Source organism: Mandrillus leucophaeus, unplaced genomic scaffold (genome assembly GCF_000951045.1).
Source record: "Mandrillus leucophaeus isolate KB7577 unplaced genomic scaffold, Mleu.le_1.0 Scaffold317, whole genome shotgun sequence".
NCBI lineage: Eukaryota > Metazoa > Chordata > Mammalia > Primates > Cercopithecidae > Mandrillus > Mandrillus leucophaeus.
Genome location: NW_012103332.1, coordinates 2,966,715 through 2,977,735, shown reverse-complemented (window position 1 = coordinate 2,977,735; position 11,021 = coordinate 2,966,715).

Genomic DNA, 11,021 nt, shown 5'->3' with positions numbered 1-11,021 from the left:
CATGCCTGTAATCCCAACTACTCAGGAGGCTGAGGCAGGAGAATCACTTGAACCCGGGAGGCTGAGGTTGCAGTGAGCTGAGATCGCTCCATTGCACTCCAGCCTGGGCAACAAGAGTGAAACTCCTTCCCCCCCGCCCCCCTAAAAAAAAAGAAAAAAGAAAAAACAGCTCTACTACTACTACTACTACTGATAAGTGGCCTTTTAACATTCTCATGGTATAGGCCATGGAAACTGTCAGGAGTTCTATAAGTCAATGCAACCTTTCAAAAAGAGACAGCAGGTTAGTGGGCATTTATTTTTTTAAATTTTTTGGCTACATGATGTCATAGGCTTTCAGTTGAATTTGGTTTCTACCACTTAATTGCATATTGCTGATAAATAATTTACAACAAAGTTAGCAGCATAAAACACCACACATATATTATATCACAGTTTCCATGGATCAGGAGTCAGGCCTGGCTTTGTTGAATCCTCTGCCTCAGAATCTCATCTGGAAGCTGCAATCAAGGCTTCAGCCAGTGCTGTAGCCTCACTTCAAGGTTGGACTGGGAAAGCACTCTTTTCCAGGCCCATTTGGTTGTTGATGGTATCCTGTTTCTGGCAAGCTGTCAGGCAGAGGGCCTTAGCTTCTTACTGGCTGCCGGCTAGAAGTTGCCCTCAGTTTCTGACTATGTGGCCTCTCCTGGGGACAGCTCACAGCCTGGAAGCTTGCTCCTCACAGCCAGCAGGGAAGCAATGTTACAGTCACATCAAATATAATCATGTACCTGCAATCACATACATGCCATCTGCATTGCCATATTCCATTGGTTAGAAGGAAGTTACAGGACATGTCCATACTCAGGCCAAGGGGATTATCAAAGAGCATGATTACTGGGAGACAGGGGTCATGGGGAGCACCGTACCGTCAGTCTGTATGTCACATATAGAGTTTCTTGTTGGTGTGTGCTACTGATGCTGCTCTTCTGTTCTCCTTGAGAAACCAAGCAAAGACAGCACAGTACTAGAAATGAGCTACCTCTCATAGTGAAGTATAGGCTGCCGAACCTGAAAATGGAGCTCTCTAGTCATACCAGGGTTAATGAGACACAGTTGTTTCTCCTTTCTGTAGACTACCTGCTGCATTTCCTTTCCCAGAAACCAAAGCCTTCATTTCCCCAAACACTGTAGACAGAAATCACTAACTAGATTAAATGAAGGGAGTAAGCAAACAGGGAATAGTATAAAGATCTACATTTGGGTTCCCTAAACCACCTGCACAAGTTGCAGCAGAGCTTGGCAATAAAGCGTCGTGGAAAAGACAAGGGATTTGGTTGACTCGACATGTGTCAGCAGCATGATGCGGCTGCCAAGACCAGTGAAGGCAACTGGAGGCTGTGTTAGACTCAGTATAATTGGTGTAGACAGAGGGAGGAGACACGCTTTCCTCACTCTGTGCTACTCTGACCACACATGGAGAATGATGCTAATGGCAGATCTCATGTGCTAAGAGAGACACGCATCAAGAGCACTTGCAAAGAGGACCCCCAGGAAACCAAGGACATTAAAACCATGGGAGATAATAAAATGGATAAGGACTGGGAATACCTATTCTGGAAAGACAAAATCCTAAGCTGAATAGTAGCACGGCTGTCAGGCACTAGAGGGCTGTCGTATGGATGAGATATTAGATGGTTTTATATGAGCCTAAGGGATATAACTAAAACCCATAGTGGAAGTACGGGAGGATTCAATTTCTGCTCAGCGTAAGAAACATTCTCCAGTCAGCACAATTGCCATAGCAGATAATATATGCTTCTTATTGGAGGTCTTCACTGAGTCATTCACTTATTCCACAAACATTTATTAGCTCCCAAACTGCCAAGCTCCAAACTATGCAGACACCTAACAGAAAAGATGCATTTCCTGAATGCACCTTGAATAAGACAAGCAAATAATTTCAATACACGACTAAAAATGCCAAATGCTGAAGTAACCAACAACCCCCAAACCTCAGATATTTCTTTCTTGCTCATGTCACATGTAGGAAGCCACAGCTCAGGTCCCATGGTTCTATGTGCCTTCTCATTCTGGGGACCAAACTGCAGAAAATTGGCACAGGAAAAGAGCAATGAAGCTGGTGAAAACTTATAATGCTTTTGAAAATGTCCTCTCGGAAGGGGCTAATCTGCTCACCCTCCATTGACTGAAGAATGTCACTTGGCCAAGCCTGGCACCAGTGACAGAAAAGCACAGGCGGCCACTGAAAGTCATATAGCTAGATGCAGGTATGTCTCTTCCTCTATGGAGACGCAGGGAGCAGATGATCAGGAAAAAATGAACTAATCAACTCTAATGCCCTTGGAGACATGCTGGGGTAGGTGAAAGAGAAATCTAGTCCTTTTCCCCAGAAGAAATCAGAGATTGTGTGGAAAAGATAACACTTCAGAAGGATCTTCGAAGATGGTGGCCGTTCTTCACAGGCTAGGACTATCGCTGTCAGTTTCTAAAGTCACTATATTCACACATATATGCATTATGCAGAATCATACATTTCAATGTGAATGTTTATGAATGAGTTAGCACTGGTCTAAGCAGGATAGCTTTATTGGCTGGAGAGAAAGGTGAAAGAGTGAACAATCGACCTTTCCACTTGGGGAGAGAAATCTACAGAAATTTAAATGAGGTAAATGAAATTTTACAGTTGAGAAATTATAGCTGTGAAGATCTAGGTTAATCTGGGGACGAAAGTGGGTGAATCAAGAGAAAAATATAAGAAGCTGGATTTAATTAAGAAACCTAGAAGGAAGATATTAAGAGCTGTTGTCCATGAAGAATAATACATGAAAGATTTTTCTGTCATTTTTGGTTTCAAAGGCCTAAATTATGGTTTTTCCATCCTCCCCACAAAACTGTATCTGTGAAAATTCTGCAGATAGAAGAATAACCATGCTGATTAAAGTTTGTTTATTACTTTATAGGAAATTTTTATTGTCTGGCTACTGGGAGCAAAACAATTTTCACTAGGGTAGAAGATAAAAATTGTCCCTTTTTTCTTAACTGTGGCCAGTGAACCAAGGGAATTTGGATGAGACAAGAATGGGCACTTGGCCTAAAACACTTAATTGCTCACATTGTGCACCCTTTAATTTTTAATACATTTTATTTCTGCATTCAGGGAGTAGTTTTTACTTTGTTTTGTTGTTGTTGTTGTCTTCCTCTTTCCCCTGCTGCAAAGCTATTCTTCTAGAACTTTTGCAATGAACACGCTAAATGCCAACTGTACCATGCAGTGCCTGTGAGAATAAGTGCTTCCCTATTCGTTTTCAGCTTGAAAACTGCCTTCTTCTTCTCCAAGGAAAAAATACAATTTTAAAAATTAGTGTTGGGATCCTAACAAAATTATCACAGTATTTCCCACTAAAGCTAGTACTGGGGCACAATTAGGGGCCAGCATAGTGAGTTTCAGTACTTGTGAATTGGTAAAGTTGTTGTGCAAGGCAAAATATGTTGAATGGAAGTTAGAAGGCCTCTTTGGATTTCTGTGTCCACAGTTGCTAGCAATGTACTTTCGGCTAATCACAATAACACTGAACACTTACTCTGTGCCACATTTGACTTGAAGCTTTTATGGGTACTAACTCATACACTCCTCATAACAATATTATATGTGGGGAGCATTATTGTTTCTATTTTACACATTAAAAAATTGAGTCACAGCCACCTATCCCAAATATATAGAGACTTTTTAGAAATCAGTAACAAAAATACAAACAAGTCAATAGGGAACAATAGACGAAAGACAAGAATAGGCAAGTCATGAAAGAAGGGATCTGAACAGCCATTAAACACTGTAACTAATTAAAAGTAAACTAAACTAAAAGTATAGCTAAGTAAAAGTGTTCAACTTCATTTGTCATCACAAAATCCAGTGAAAACCAAAATGACACACTAGTACCCACTCAAAAAAATGGCTAATATTGCAAAGACTGATTCTACCAAAACCTTTGGAAAAAAAGCAGAGAAACATGACTGGTAGGGTATGAGTTGGCCTCACTTCTTTGGAAAGCAGTTCAACATTAACCACTTAAGTTGGGCATGTGAAAGTCCTGTGATATGACAATCTTACTCTTAGGTTTACACCAAACATATGCTTGAAACCATGTACCAAAAAGCATATGTATTAGTCAGGGTTCTCTGGAGGAACAGAACAAACGGTATATATGTATATACGAAAGAGAGTTTATTAGGAAGAATTGGCTCACACGATCACAAGGCAAAGTCCACGATATGACTTCTGCAAGCTGAGGAAGAAAGAAGCCAATAGTGGCTCAGTCTGAGTCCAAAAGCCTCAAAACCAAAGAAGGTGACAGTGCAGTTTTCAGTCTGAGGCCGAAGGTCCAAAAGCCCCCAGCAAAATCAATGCTGTAAATCCAAGACTCCAACAGCAGAAGAACTTGGAGTCTGATGTCCAAGGGCAAAAACCATCCAGCACAGGAGAAAGATGAAAGCCAGAGGACTCAGCAAGCCAACTTATCCCACGTTCTTCCACCTACTTTGTTTTTGTCTGAGAGAGGACTGCTGGCAGTGGATTGGATTGTTCCCACCCACACTGAGGAACATGAGGTCTTCCTCTCCCAGTCCACTGACTCAAATGTCAATCTCCTCTGGCAATACCTTCATAGACATACCCAGAAACAATGACCAGCCATCTAGGCATCCCTCAATCTAATCAAGTTGACACCTAATATTAACCATCACAAAGAATGTGCATGAAACGATGATTTGTGAAAGTCCTAACTGGAAACAGCACAAATACCCTCAACAGAAGGATGACTAAGAATATTTAGTATATTCATACAATATGACATTATTCAGCAATGAACATGAGCCTTAGCCCATGCAACAACATGGATGAACTTCATCATAACGTCAAAAAAAGGACTGAGATACAGAAGGATGCTATATGACGGTAGTGAAATAAAGTGTCAAAGATTGAAAAAGTAAGCTCTAGTTTTAAAATTCAGGATAGTGGTGACTTTGGGGAAAGAGGAATATTATTTCTAATTTTTGTAAATTTCCCAATCAGCTATAGTGAACAGGTAGTAATATACAATGAAACAAATGCAAAAGTAAATTTTAAAAATTCAGCTTCACCCTTGAGTGCTGACATGTGGAGGTTGAAAAGCAATGCAGAGTCTTCTCGGGTATCATCTGGGCCTGCAAATGCTTCTTTCTCCTGTCGTGCTTTCATCAAGTTCAGTGGAGAATTGTGCTGTTCGAAACTTCTCCATTGAAACTAAACCTGTGCTTCCTGGATGCGTGTACAGATCCCATTTCCTTTCTGAAGCTTCCCCTTTTCTGATCAGCCAGCTAGAAGCAGAACTCCCTTAAGCCCTTCCATTAAAGCTATGTTATTTCCATAAGTATGTCAAACATTTTGAGCGTTGGTACCCATTTCTAGAACACAGTAGTATCCATTTCCTGACTGTTTAAACGATTTAATAATTGGTAAGTGCTCAAAATTTGATTTGGAGTTATTTTACTTTCTTTATTTCCTATTATAACGTATAATATAAAAGATAATGTAAAAGTCACACAAAAAATGATGAGAAAATGTTCTAAAATATGACTTCAGGATGCTGTTTCAAATGTTAAAAAATAACATTTTTTCTTTACTTTAAAACGAATTTTAACATTTTAATATTTATGAAACGAAGATTATCTCAAGATTGATGGAGTTTTAGCACTGTTGTTGGTCAAGCAGTCTACATGATGTTGATGTCACTGCCTGACATTGATGGCCTTGCTCCTATTGGTAGGCAGACTTAAGCTGGCCTCCAGTGATCCTAACCTCCTGGTATTTATGCTCTTGAGTGAACTCTTCCCTCGAGTATGAGATGAACCTAGTAACTTGGTTTATTGTTTGTTTGTTTTTTGAGATGGAGTCTTACTCTGTCGCCCAGGCTGGAGTGCAGTGGTGCAATCGGCTCACGGCAACCTCCGTCACCCGGGTATTAGTGCTTCTCCTGCCTTAGCCTCCCGAGTAGCTGGGATTACAAGCCTGCGCCACCCACTCGGCTTTGTGTTTTTAGTAGAGACAGTGTTTTGCCATGTTGGCCAAACTGGGCTCGAACTCCTGACCTCAAGTGATCTGCCTGTCTCGGCCTCCCAAAATGCTGGGATTCCAGACATGAGCCACCACACCTGGCCCTAGAAAGTTGTTTCTAACAAACAGAATATAGCAAATATAACAGGCTATCACTTCTAAGATTAGATTACAAAAAGACTATGGCTTCTATCTTGGGCATTCTCTTTTGCTATCTTACCTGCTCACTTTGATGAAGCCCCTATGAACAGAGGCCACACGACGAGATGCTAAGGGAACCTCTGGAACAGCCAGCAAGAAACTCAGTCCAACAACCTGCACAAAAATACATTCTACCAAAAGACACACTAGTTAGCTTGGAGGCAGATCCTTCCCTGGCGAGCCCTGACATGACTGTAGTCCTGGCTACCACCTTGATTATAGCCTGAGACACCAGGAGCCAGAGGACTCAGCTAAGCTATGCCAAGACTCCTGACCCAAAGAAGCTGTGAAAGAATGAATATGTGTTGCTTGAAGGCATGAACTTTGGAGGTAATTTGTTATTCAGAAAAAGTTAACTAACACTCATGCTACCATTACTTCAATTGAGAAATCAGTGTTGTTTGAAGTACGTATGGTGAGTATAACTGCTCTTTAAAACATCATTTAAAATGCACTATGATTTCACCTTGGAATGAAAAGGTAGCGTATATGAAAGTAAACAAAAACCAGAAACAGAATACTGGGGTATACTTGTAGCTTTATAAAGTCAATGCCCTTATTTCTAGGAATAACCAGGAAGTATATATTCTCTTGCAAAGCAACAACCAAATCTTTGTGGGACTGTATTAGTTTGCTAGGGCTACCATAAACACAGTATCACAGATTGGATGACTTAAGCAACAGAAATACATTATCTCTCAGTTCTGGAGGCTAGAAGTCCAAGAGCAAAGTGTCAGCGGGGTTGGTTCCATCTGAAGGCTGTGAGGGTAAATCTGTTCCACATCTCTCCCTTTGGCTTGTAGATGGCTGACTTCCACCCATCTTCACATCGTCTTTCCTCTGTCCTTATCTCTGTGTCAAAATTTTTCCTTTTTATGAGAACACAAGTTATGTTAAATTAGTGTCTACCCTAATAACCTCATCTTAACTTCGTTACCTCTGAAAACACCTATCTCCAAATTTAGTCACATTTTTTGGTATTGTGGGCCACAACTTCAACATACTAATCTTGGCAGCATACAGATCAATCCATAAAACCATGTAAAGTAACATTTCGTAGGTTCTGGAGATCCAGATATGTATGTCTTTGTGGGGGCCATTATTCTGCCGACATCAAAAGTGAATGATGAAAGAGAAACCATGGGGACCTTCCTACTGCTGCAGTATGAATGGCATGTCACCCCTGTGAATGGGACACAGCTATCAACTACAGAAATAAAATAATGTGCTCTGCACAAGGAACACCTCCCAGCCTTGATCATTCAAACAAAAATGGACCAATTGTTTGGTTTTCCATTGAGGGCCTCTTCTTCTTGCTCTGCCCGTTCAAGGTCACTTGCTTTGCAGGTAAATACAAGTCAACTCAGGAAACATCCACAGCTCTGGGTAATGGCACTATTTGAAACCAGTGGCAGAAAGAATATTCTCTGGATTCAGTTATTCAACATATATTGATGTACAATATGAATACATATTGAATCATGAACAATGAATAATGAACAATATTGAATACAACGTATATTGATATACAATACAATATATTGATGTACAATATGCCATATGCCATATACTATTAGTGACTTTCAACTGCACATTTAACCTAAATCTCAAAATATTCTATTATATGTAAATATCACTGTATTATTTTATTTAAAAAATGAGGTTCAGGGAGGATATGTAAGTGGATTTGAAGGAAAGAGATTCAAACATAGCAATATCTGACCCCAAAATCTTCTTCTTTGAGAACATTCTTCTTTCACTATGATTTTCAAGCACCAGTTACCTCTGGAGCAGATGTTGTTTGTTCTCAAGAACTGTTCCCTTAAAGCAGGTGTCCCCAACCCCGGGTTGTGGACCAATACTGGTCTGTGGCCTGTCAGGATCTGGGCAGAACAGCAGGAGGTAAGGCAAGCCAGCACTGCCTTCCTGAGTTCTGCTTCCTGTCAGGTCAGCGGCGGCATTAGATTCTCACAGGAGCCAGAACCCAACTGTGAACCATACATGCGAGAGACCTAGGTTGTGCGCTCATTTATGAGAATATAATGGTAAATGTAATCAGCTTGAATAATCCCCAAACCATCCTCCACCCCACCCAGGTCTGTGGAAAAATTGTCTTCCTCGAAACCAGTCTCTGGTGCTAAAAAGGTTGGAGACTGCTGCCTTACAGAGTCTGCAATACAGAGGTCATTCATTCAGAGTACTTAAGAGAGTTGAGGAGCTTTTTTTTCTGTATTAATTCTTTCTAAGGAAGGTAAAACCATCTGATTTAATTCCTTTTTGTAATAACAGCACACATACATTCAGTGTGTACTCTGTGTCAGGAACTTTATGTGTGATAATATGAGAAGGGTATCATTATTTTCCCCATTTTCCAGAGGAAGAAACTGAGGTTAAGTAATGTGGGTGAAGTTATAGAGCTAATGTTGCAAAGCTAGAATCTGCTGGTTCCAGAACCTGCCCTCTTGGGGTTTGTGATGTTGACTGCAAGTCTATTTTGGGGGAGCTCACTTCCTGTTCTTTTTCTACTTATAAGTAGGACCTAAAAGACATAGGCTATAAACACGATAGACTCACAAAAACATCAAGAAAAAGCCATAGCCATGGTAACAATTAAAGAACAGGACAGTGCATAATGAGTGCTAATTATGGGCAAAGGATAAGTGAATTAGGAGCCAGACAAGAAAGGGATACAGAAAGCTCATTGGTTTTGCAGCTTTAAATCAGCCACAATGAACGATACCCCTCTTTCCTGCTAATGCAACAAAGACTGAGACAGATGAGAGCTAAGTATCTCCTTTATTACCAATAGAGGCTGTGATGGAGGGTATAACTGTGACAGAGCCAAGATACCCACTAGCTGAACCTCAGAACTAGGCACACTGACCCAGGGAGGAAGAGGCCACCCCAGACCCAGGTAGATCTCTCTCCTACAGGGAAGCATCCCTGAGGAGCAGCAGAGAAGCCTCGCAGGCTAAATGCTCCCTGATGCATCTCATTCCCAAGAGGAAGGACAGAGCTGATGGAAGCATTTATAGCCATTCTTCCCCAATTTATCAATAAATAAGTCCCGCTATCTCCTGAGGCAGGCACAGTGTTTCTGCCAACTCAAAGTGGCTTCCAGGAAGAGGTGAATCCATAAAGACAAGCAGACTCCATAGCCAGAAAGGACATTATATACTCCAAAGAATACACCAATACTTCTCTAATGTTTAGCTCCATGAGAATAAGGATACTGTCTCTAGCTTGCTTATGCATCTCCAGGGTCTACCCTAGTACTGGACGGAGACTAAGAGCTAAAGAGTTAAGTGATGCTGGAATGAATGTGTGACCCTCGACAAAAAAGCTGATCTGAAACACCACATAAAATCAAGGGCCTCAATGTGAGATAAAGTTTGCTGGAAACTGCATCTCTATAACAGCTTTTATATTTAAAGGATGATTATATGTGGGGAGAGAAAAATAATTACACTGAGAACTGAACTTTTAAGCATAGCATTTTCCTTTGTCAATTAGTTGACTCAGGGCAATTATAAAAATATCATGAATATGGGATTTAAATACCTTATGGATAGTTAAATTCCTGGAATGTAAGTACATGTTGAAGGCATGGAGAACTCAGATCTCTTCTTCATTTGAAGAAATGACGTAAAATATAGTGGAGTCCTCTTTCTAGTTTTATGAAGTAATATGTGCAGGTAGAGAATGGAAGGAGAGAATTCTATCATGATACAGGAAAAAAGCATAGAACTTGACTTTGACCTGTTTCTAAATCCAACACTGTTAGTTGCAAGCTGGAACATAAAACCTTTAAGAAGTTACTTCTCTGTACGTAAAACTAGGGGAAAGGAAAGGAGAGTATTCAAATCTCTCAGCATACAGCTACTCAATAAATGTCATGTTTTTATTTGCCTCTTCATTTCTCTTTCTTGTTTCCCATACCATCTAATAGATTTTTCTAAGATTGCACAAAATAGTTATTTTTCATTAGTTTACAGAATTACTTTACAATAATCATTATGGTGCATATATTGAAATATCGTAACTTGATTATTTTAAATATGAAAGCTTTTTTTTTTTTTTAAATTTAAGAACTAACTGCTAGTACATATACACCATGGAATACTATGCAGCCATAAAAAGGAACCTGACAGTGTCCTCTGCAAAGACATAGTTGGAGTTGGAAGCCATTATCCTCAACAAACTAACACAGGAACAGAAAGCCAAACGTCACATGTTCTCACTTATAAGCGGAAGCTGAACAATGAGAACATATGGACACAGGGAGGGGAACAACACACACTGCGGCCTGTCAAGGGGGTGGAGGGAGGGAGAACATCAGGAAAAATAGCTAATGCACGTGGGGCTTAATACCTAGGTGATGGGCCCATCGGTGCAGCAAACCACCATGGCACATGTTTACCTATGTGACAAACCTGCACGTCACATCCTGCACATGTATCCTGGAACTTAAAAGAAAATTATTATTATTTTTTTTTAAAAAAGAACTAATTGCCTAAGCTTCAAAGCATTCTACAAAATATTTATTTCCACCACAAAGCAGATTTATATATGTATATAAACTATATATATATGAACTGTATATATAAACTATATATATGAACTATATATAAACTCTATCTATATCTATATCTATATCTATATCTATATCTATATCTATATCTATATAGCCAGCTCTTATAAGTGTCATTGCAAACATTTCCAAAAGAAC